This window comes from Schistocerca piceifrons, unplaced genomic scaffold, assembly GCF_021461385.2.
Source record: "Schistocerca piceifrons isolate TAMUIC-IGC-003096 unplaced genomic scaffold, iqSchPice1.1 HiC_scaffold_1355, whole genome shotgun sequence".
NCBI classification, from domain to species: Eukaryota; Metazoa; Arthropoda; class Insecta; order Orthoptera; family Acrididae; genus Schistocerca; species Schistocerca piceifrons.
The window spans coordinates 37,501-47,500 of NW_025727186.1; the positions used below are offsets into that span (position 1 = coordinate 37,501).

A 10,000-nucleotide genomic window follows, 5' to 3' on the forward strand; every position below is an offset into this window, starting at 1 on the left:
GCCTCAACCTAACCCATGTTGTGCCTCAACCTAACCCATGTTGTGCCTCAACCTAACCCATGTTGTGCCTCAACCTAACCCATGTTGTGCCTTAACCTAACCCATGTTGTGCCTCAACCTAACCCATGTTGTGCCTTAACCTAACCCATGTTGTGCCTTAACCTAACCCATGTTGTGCCTTAACCTAACCCATGTTGTGCCTTAACCTAACCCATGTTGTGCCTTAACCTAACCCATGTTGTGCCTTAACCTAACCCATGTTGTGCCTTAACCTAACCCATGTTGTGCCTTAACCTAACCCATGTTGTGCCTTAACCTAACCCATGTTGTCGCCTTAACGTAACCCACGTTGTCGCCTAAACCTGCTCTGTAATTGTTATACGACTCGTTCAATTACTGTAGTGTTGCCCACCCGCAACCCTCGCAATATAGTTCGCTACTCGCACTGCCCGCACCCCTGTGTATCGCTTCATGTTAAACACCTTGCAAGTCTTGCTCACTTTCCACATGCTCCTGCTGTACACTGTAATGTGGATGGCAGCAGGACGTACATGCCGCCCCTCCCCACGTCCCCACCTTGCCCCCTGCCTTCGCAAGCTGGTTGGTGAGAAGTTTGCATGTTCAATGCCCTTCGCATGCGACGTACTCAGGCTACGTTGTGGTGCGGCCTGTGTCAACTGTCCGCTGATGTCGTACGCGTGAACCACAATCTGTACTGCACATTCGTCCTTATGTACTGAATGATACATCGTGGCACATGTGTGACCGCACAACGACTGCGCCCAAAAACGGCGGACCATACAGTGCAAATATTGTGCACGCAGCTACGTGTCGTCTCCCTATGAGAGCTGGATTGCAGTGTGGTACGCCATAGAGACGTGTGGGAGGAACGGACGCCGTGGATGGCGATCAGCATGAGCTGTCTGTTGATGTATTCGGACCTAGTCGTCTCTCCTCACACACCGTGATGGCATGGTGCACCGCGTTCCATATCTGCGACATGCTACAGAGGCCGGTTGACAGTCGTTCGAGCAATGGACATCGCATACGTACGGGGGCCACCTTCCACGTATTGTCTAGGCGTGCACATTTTGTTGCGTGTATGTGGGCAGACGTAGTGTGGCGTGACACCTGACACAGGCATGCAATAATCGTTGAAGTTGCAAATGGCGATGGACGCCTGCGTTTTCTGGTGAAGTTACGCAAATGAACAAATGGTAACCTGTTGTGGTGCGGTTGTTCTCGCTAGGGGTGAATCGGTGATGGCGACGATAGGTTGAGGTACTAACCGGTTGTTCCAGCGATACCCACCATGCCGACGAAACTGAACGGCATCTGGGTGTGAAGCGATACGCGGCGGTGGCTGGGTGGGACCGTCCCCGGCCGGTGAGGGGGCGCCTCCCGGCGTGCTGGCCGCGCGGTGCGTGGGCGCACGCGCTACAGCCGGCTGGTGGGGGCGGCCAGTGGCAGGCGCGCCGGCCGACGGACGCGGCAGGCGTCGCAGCTGCGCGCCGGCGCACCCTGCGCGCGGCGCCGTGCGGCCAAAGTAGGTCCTCGCGGGCCCGGTGCGAAGCGCGGTGGACATCTTCAGTGTGCTGGTCCGATTGAGGACTGTGTGCGTTGAGGATGCGCCGCCGCCCGGCGCTCGGCGCCGCGACGCCGTCTGCTGCTCGGTCGCCCCAGCGGTTCTCGCTGGTGGTTTGTATCGCAGCTGTGCGGATGTGTTGGCGCGTGCGCTGTGCTGGGAGAGTTCGCTTCGGCACCCAAGTGGGGCTTTTGTCCTTCTGTGGCGCTGGCGTTGGAGCTGCCGGTCACCGTAGGTGGCGCGTGTTGTCTCCCGCCGGCAATGCCACGACAGCACGCTCCCGGGCCTCTGTCGGCAGCGGCAAGCTCAGTTGGGAGCACGGGTGGTCGCACCGAAAGCGTCTACTCGCCTAACTCCGGGCGATTGCGCCTCTCTCGAACCCGACCAAGTACTTGGGACGGCGCTGCGCGCCGCCGGGACCTGAGAGGGTTTCGAGGTGTATTGTGCAGGGGAGCTCAGCCTCCTCCTGTTTGCAGAATGATTGAGCGGACGCTTGCGTGTTCGCGCGGGCCCCCGGGACACACTCCCGGGCGGCCGGCTGCTCAGCTCTAGTTGACGCAGCTCCCTGGTTGATCCTGCCAGTAGTCATATGCTTGTCTCAAAGATTAAGCCATGCATGTCTCAGTACAAGCCGCATTAAGGTGAAACCGCGAATGGCTCATTAAATCAGTTATGGTTCCTTAGATCGTACCCACGTTACTTGGATAACTGTGGTAATTCTAGAGCTAATACATGCAAACAGAGTCCCGACCAGAGATGGAAGGGACGCTTTTATTAGATCAAAACCAATCGGTCGGCTCGTCCGGTCCGTTTGCCTTGGTGACTCTGAATAACTTTGGGCTGATCGCACGGTCCTCGTACCGGCGACGCATCTTTCAAATGTCTGCCTTATCAACTGTCGATGGTAGGTTCTGCGCCTACCATGGTTGTAACGGGTAACGGGGAATCAGGGTTCGATTCCGGAGAGGGAGCCTGAGAAACGGCTACCACATCCAAGGAAGGCAGCAGGCGCGCAAATTACCCACTCCCGGCACGGGGAGGTAGTGACGAAAAATAACGATACGGGACTCATCCGAGGCCCCGTAATCGGAATGAGTACACTTTAAATCCTTTAACGAGTATCTATTGGAGGGCAAGTCTGGTGCCAGCAGCCGCGGTAATTCCAGCTCCAATAGCGTATATTAAAGTTGTTGCGGTTAAAAAGCTCGTAGTTGGATTTGTGTCCCACGCTGTTGGTTCACCGCCCGTCGGTGTTTAACTGGCATGTATCGTGGGACGTCCTGCCGGTGGGGCGAGCTGAAGGCGTGCGACCGCCTCGTGCGTGCTCGTGCGTCCCGAGGCGGACCCCGTTGAAATCCTACCAGGGTGCTCTTTATTGAGTGTCTCGGTGGGCCGGCACGTTTACTTTGAACAAATTAGAGTGCTTAAAGCAGGCAAGCCCGCCTGAATACTGTGTGCATGGAATAATGGAATAGGACCTCGGTTCTATTTTGTTGGTTTTCGGAACCCGAGGTAATGATTAATAGGGACAGGCGGGGGCATTCGTATTGCGACGTTAGAGGTGAAATTCTTGGATCGTCGCAAGACGAACAGAAGCGAAAGCATTTGCCAAGTATGTTTTCATTAATCAAGAACGAAAGTTAGAGGTTCGAAGGCGATCAGATACCGCCCTAGTTCTAACCATAAACGATGCCAGCCAGCGATCCGCCGCAGTTCCTCCGATGACTCGGCGGGCAGCCTCCGGGAAACCAAAGCTTTTGGGTTCCGGGGGAAGTATGGTTGCAAAGCTGAAACTTAAAGGAATTGACGGAAGGGCACCACCAGGAGTGGAGCCTGCGGCTTAATTTGACTCAACACGGGAAACCTCACCAGGCCCGGACACCGGAAGGATTGACAGATTGATAGCTCTTTCTTGATTCGGTGGGTGGTGGTGCATGGCCGTTCTTAGTTGGTGGAGCGATTTGTCTGGTTAATTCCGATAACGAACGAGACTCTAGCCTGCTAACTAGTCGCGTGACATCCTTCGTGCTGTCAGCGATTACTTTTCTTCTTAGAGGGACAGGCGGCTTCTAGCCGCACGAGATTGAGCAATAACAGGTCTGTGATGCCCTTAGATGTTCTGGGCCGCACGCGCGCTACACTGAAGGAATCAGCGTGTCTTCCTAGGCCGAAAGGTCGGGGTAACCCGCTGAACCTCCTTCGTGCTAGGGATTGGGGCTTGCAATTGTTCCCCATGAACGAGGAATTCCCAGTAAGCGCGAGTCATAAGCTCGCGTTGATTACGTCCCTGCCCTTTGTACACACCGCCCGTCGCTACTACCGATTGAATGATTTAGTGAGGTCTTCGGACTGGTACGCGGCATTGACTCTGTCGTTGCCGATGCTACCGGAAAGATGACCAAACTTGATCATTTAGAGGAAGTAAAAGTCGTAACAAGGTTTCCGTAGGTGAACCTGCGGAAGGATCATTACCGACTAGACTGCATGTCTTTCGATGTGCGTGTCGTGTCGCGCAACACGCTACCTGTACGGCTCGCCGTAGCCGTGCGCCGCGTGCGGAACCACGCGTGCCTCTCAAAACTAGCGGCAATGTTGTGTGGTACGAGCGCTGAAGCGCTGGAGCGGCTGGCCTGCGGCACCTGGCGCCTGGCGCCGGTTTTGAATGACTTTCGCCCGAGTGCCTGTCCGCTCCGGTGTGGAGCCGTACGACGCCCGTCGGCCGTGAGGCCGTTGGACACAGAACGCTGGAACAGGGGCCGCCACACGCCTCACTCCCGCCTATGCGACCGTCTCGAAAGAGACGGCGGAAACTGAGAAAAGATCACCCAGGACGGTGGATCACTCGGCTCGTGGGTCGATGAAGAACGCAGCAAATTGCGCGTCGACATGTGAACTGCAGGACACATGAACATCGACGTTTCGAACGCACATTGCGGTCCATGGATTCCGTTCCCGGGCCACGTCTGGCTGAGGGTCGGCTACGTATACTGAAGCGCGCGGCGTTTGCCCCGCTTCGCAGACCTGGGAGTGTCGCGGCCGCCTGTGGGGCCGGCCGCGTCTCCTCAAACGTGCGATGCGCGCCCGTCGCCTGGCGGTTCGCATACCGGTACTTTCTCGGTAGCGTGCACAGCCGGCTGGCGGTGTGGCGTGCGACACCTCGTACAACGACCTCAGAGCAGGCGAGACTACCCGCTGAATTTAAGCATATTACTAAGCGGAGGAAAAGAAACTAACAAGGATTCCCCCAGTAGCGGCGAGCGAACAGGGAAGAGTCCAGCACCGAACCCCGCAGGCTGCCGCCTGTCGTGGCATGTGGTGTTTGGGAGGGTCCACTACCCCGACGCCTCGCGCCGAGCCCAAGTCCAACTTGAATGAGGCCACGGCCCGTAGAGGGTGCCAGGCCCGTAGCGGCCGGTGCGAGCGTCGGCGGGACCTCTCCTTCGAGTCGGGTTGCTTGAGAGTGCAGCTCCAAGTGGGTGGTAAACTCCATCTGAGACTAAATATGACCACGAGACCGATAGCGAACAAGTACCGTGAGGGAAAGTTGAAAAGAACTTTGAAGAGAGAGTTCAAAAGTACGTGAAACCGTTCTGGGGTAAACGTGAGAAGTCCGAAAGGTCGAACGGGTGAGATTCACGCCCATCCGGCCACTGGCCTCCGCCCTCGGCAGATGGGGCCGGCCGCCCGCGCGGAGCAATCCGCGGCGGGGTCGTGTCCGGTTGCCTTTCCACTCGCCGCGGGGTGGGGCCGTTCCGGTGTGCGGTGGGCCGCACTTCTCCCCTAGTAGGACGTCGCGACCCGCTGGGTGCCGGCCTACGGGCCCGGGTGCGCAGCCTGTCCTTCCGCGGGCCTCGGTTCGCGTCTGTTGGGCAGAGCCCCGGTGTCCTGGCTGGCTGCCCGGCGGTATATCTGGAGGAGTCGATTCGCCCCTTTGGGCGCTCGGGCTCCCGGCAAGCGCGCGCGGTTCTTCCCGGATGACGGACCTACCTGGCCCGGCCCCGGACCCGCGCCGCTGTTGGCTCGGGATGCTCTCGGGCGGAATAATCGCTCCCGTCAGCGGCGCTTCAGCTTTGGACAATTTCACGACCCGTCTTGAAACACGGACCAAGGAGTCTAACATGTGCGCGAGTCATTGGGCTGTACGAAACCTAAAGGCGTAATGAAAGTGAAGGTCTCGCCTTGCGCGGGCCGAGGGAGGATGGGGCTTCCCCGCCCTTCACGGGGCGGCGGCCTCCGCACTCCCGGGGCGTCTCGTCCTCATTGCGAGGTGAGGCGCACCTAGAGCGTACACGTTGGGACCCGAAAGATGGTGAACTATGCCTGGCCAGGACGAAGTCAGGGGAAACCCTGATGGAGGTCCGTAGCGATTCTGACGTGCAAATCGATCGTCGGAGCTGGGTATAGGGGCGAAAGACTAATCGAACCATCTAGTAGCTGGTTCCCTCCGAAGTTTCCCTCAGGATAGCTGGTGCTCGTACGAGTCTCATCCGGTAAAGCGAATGATTAGAGGCCTTGGGGCCGAAACGACCTCAACCTATTCTCAAACTTTAAATGGGTGAGATCTCCGGCTTGCTTGATATGCTGAAGCCGCGAGCAAACGACTCGGATCGGAGTGCCAAGTGGGGCCACTTTGGTAAGCAGAACTGGCGCTGTGGGATGAACCAAACGCCGAGTTAAGGCGCCCGAATCGACGCTCATGGGAAACCATGAAAGGCGTTGGTTGCTTAAGACAGCAGGACGGTGGCCATGGAAGTCGGAATCCGCTAAGGAGTGTGTAACAACTCACCTGCCGAAGCAACTAGCCCTGAAAATGGATGGCGCTGAAGCGTCGTGCCTATACTCGGCCGTCAGTCTGGCAGTCATGGCCGGTCCTTGCGGCCGGCCGCGAAGCCCTGACGAGTAGGAGGGTCGCGGCGGTGGGCGCAGAAGGGTCTGGGCGTGAGCCTGCCTGGAGCCGCCGTCGGTGCAGATCTTGGTGGTAGTAGCAAATACTCCAGCGAGGCCCTGGAGGGCTGACGCGGAGAAGGGTTTCGTGTGAACAGCCGTTGCACACGAGTCAGTCGATCCTAAGCCCTAGAGAAATCCGATGTTGATGGGGGCCGTCATAGCATGATGCGCTTTGTGCTGGCCCCCGTTGGGCGAAAGGGAATCCGGTTCCTATTCCGGAACCCGGCAGCGGAACCGATACAAGTCGGGCCCCTCTTTTAGAGATGCTCGTCGGGGTAACCCAAAAGGACCCGGAGACGCCGTCGGGAGATCGGGGAAGAGTTTTCTTTTCTGCATGAGCGTTCGAGTTCCCTGGAATCCTCTAGCAGGGAGATAGGGTTTGGAACGCGAAGAGCACCGCAGTTGCGGCGGTGTCCCGATCTTCCCCTCGGACCTTGAAAATCCGGGAGAGGGCCACGTGGAGGTGTCGCGCCGGTTCGTACCCATATCCGCAGCAGGTCTCCAAGGTGAAGAGCCTCTAGTCGATAGAATAATGTAGGTAAGGGAAGTCGGCAAATTGGATCCGTAACTTCGGGATAAGGATTGGCTCTGAGGATCGGGGCGTGTCGGGCTTGGTCGGGAAGTGGGTCAGCGCTAACGTGCCGGGCCTGGGCGAGGTGAGTGCCGTAGGGGTGCCGGTAAGTGCGGGCGTTTAGCGCGGGCGTGGTCTGCTCTCGCCGTTGGTCGGCCCTCGTGCTGGCCGGCGGTGCAGGATGCGCGCGCCTGCGCGGCGTTCGCGCCCCGGTGCTTCAACCTGCGTGCAGGATCCGAGCTCGGTCCCGTGCCTTGGCCTCCCACGGATCTTCCTTGCTGCGAGGCCGCGTCCGCTCTTAGCGTGCTCCTCCGGGGGCGCGCGGTGTGCGCGGATTCTCTTCGGCCGCCATTCAACGATCAACTCAGAACTGGCACGGACTGGGGGAATCCGACTGTCTAATTAAAACAAAGCATTGCGATGGCCCTAGCGGGTGTTGACGCAATGTGATTTCTGCCCAGTGCTCTGAATGTCAACGTGAAGAAATTCAAGCAAGCGCGGGTAAACGGCGGGAGTAACTATGACTCTCTTAAGGTGGCCAAGTGGCGGCGGTGTGGCTGCATCCGGACTTGGCTTTTCGAAGTGCGGTCTTGATGTAGTCGTGCTGCTGCTGCGAGGTGCCTTCTTGGGTTATAGTTACAGGGAGAGTGATGCGCAATACATGGGCCTAGCCCTCTTAGCCTCTCCTCTCCTGCGGTCTTCTCCCCTTCTCGTGGGCCCGCTGATTTTCGCAGAGTGGAAGACCGCACCAGGGGCTTGGGGGGGTTACCAGCCCCCCCTCGCACTATCCCTTTTTTAGTTGGGGGCAGTAATCAGAGAATAAGTGGTGGCCCTCCGCTGAAGGTGCCACCCCAACTCCCCCAGCACCTAGCCGGCCAACGGCCGTGCCGAAAATCTTGTAACTTTTGCAGCTGAATACACCTGTAGTGAGTGCCACCGCAGCTTCACCACCAAGAACGGTCTCGGGGTCCATCGCCGCCGCCAACACCTTGCGGCCGCCAACGCGGAGATCGTCACGGAGAGGCATCGCGCGAGGTGGACGGAGGAAGAAGTCCTGTCGCTCGCCAAGGCAGAGGCCGAACTGTTCCTCGAGAGGGACGCCCGGTTCTTCTTTGTAAATCAAGAACTCATCAGGATGTTCCCCGACCGAACGCTTGAGGCAATCAAGTGCCGACGGCGGCAAGCTGCCCACAAGCAGCTTGTCCGCCAATTCATGGAGGCGCTTGAGATCGGTCGGGGGGAAGAGCCGGCGTCCCGCCGGGGAGCAGCGAGCCCGCTGCCTGACGCGGGCGAGGGCCGCTGCGCCGCCCGTCGACGCAGCCGAGGACTTCGCGGCCGACACCACCGGGCCGCCGCCGGAGGGGCCGACTGACGCCGCCATCTGGGAGCATCTGGCGGGGCTACCCGCTTCCGCCCAGCGTTTCTCTGCCCTGGATCGTGTCATAGGTCTGGGGCGGGGCACGCCGCCCGATGTCATCCTGGGCATGCTCCCGGATGCCCTTGCGTCGGTCGGGTCCAGAGGGGAGAGATCGATCACCAGGACACAGCGGCCGCGCCAACCATCGAAGCGGCCGCCTGCCGCGCCGCCGACGCAGAAGCGCAAGCGGCGCCGCTGGGAGTACGCGAGAACGCAGGATGCCTTCCGACGGTCGCGTGCACGTTGCGTGCGCGGCCTCTTGGATGGCACCCTGCTCCAGCCGCCACCTGCCATCCCTGGTCTGCTGGACTTCTGGGCGGACCTCTTCACCAAGAAGCCCATCTCCACCGCGGGCTTCATTCGTGACCGCCTCCTCCCGCACTCAGAGCCTGTCGCTCTCGAGTGCATATGGGGGGCCGGTCACACATGAGGAGGGTCGCCGCCGCGTTGCCGCCCAGGGGATCAGCAGCCGGGCCGGACGGCCTTACCCCAGCGGAGTTGCGGGCGCCTGCCGCACGAAGTCCTGGTGAAAGTGATGAATCTCTTCCTTCTGGCCCGCGCCCTTCCGGAACGCCTGCTTCGCGCGCGGACGTCCCTTCTCCCGAAAACGGCTGCACCAACATCCCCCGCTGACTTTCGCCCCATTACGGTCTGCTCGGTGTTGGCGCGGACCTTTCACAAGGTTCTCGCGTCACGCCTGATGCGCGCATGTGCTGTGGACGAACGTCAGCGGGCATTCATCCCTCGGGATGGGATGTTGGAAAATACCTTCATCTTGGACACTGCTCTCACCGACGCAGTTCGCTCCTGCCGCTCTGTCTTTGTGGCATCGATCGGACGTATCTAAGGCATTCGATTCGGTAGATCATGCTGCCCTTCGCCCCGTGCTGAGGCGCATGGCCTGCCGGATTGCTTTGTCGAGTATGTCGAGCGGTGCTACGAGGGCAGCACGACAGTGATAGCGGACGGCGCCGGCGTGGGCGTGTCTGTGCAGCCAGCACGGGGCGTTCGCCAGGGCGATCCCCTCTCCCCCCCTCCTGTTCAACTTTGCGGTGGACTACGTTTTAGGCCAACTGCCCTCCCACATCGGAGCTCGGATCCTCGGTCGCAGAGTCAACGCTGCGGCCTTTGCAGATGACGTCTTGCTGTTTGCAGCGACCCCGAGGGGCTTGCAGTCCCTCATCGACGCAGCTACCGCAGCCCCTCGCCCACCTGGGGCTGCAGATCAACGCCCGGAAGTGTTTCACCCTCGCCTTAGTCGCGTCAGGGCGCGAGAAGAAGGTGAAGGTGGACAGCAATGTCACCTTCACAGCAGGCAATACCACCATGCCTGCCCTGCGTGTGGGTGAAACCTTCCGGTACCTGGGGCTGCAATTTTCCACGGCGGGTCGCTGTGTCTTCAATCCACGTAGCCCACCTGGTGGAGCAGCTTGACGTCATCTCCCGAGCTCCGCTGAAGCCGCAACAGCGCCTCCACGCT

At 59.5% G+C, this 10,000-nt stretch overlaps 2 non-coding genes across 2 annotated transcripts; both read left to right on the top strand.

The window, feature by feature from the left end:
• The first annotated feature begins 2,147 nt into the window (after nt 1-2,147).
• LOC124732633 lies at nt 2,148-4,056 on the top strand. The gene has a single exon (XR_007008762.1). It is a non-coding gene; the product is annotated as a small subunit ribosomal RNA (ribosomal RNA).
• A 351-nt stretch (nt 4,057-4,407) lies between these two features.
• LOC124732632 lies at nt 4,408-4,562 on the top strand. The gene has a single exon (XR_007008761.1). It is a non-coding gene; the product is annotated as a 5.8S ribosomal RNA (ribosomal RNA).
• The last annotated feature ends 5,438 nt before the right edge of the window (nt 4,563-10,000 follow it).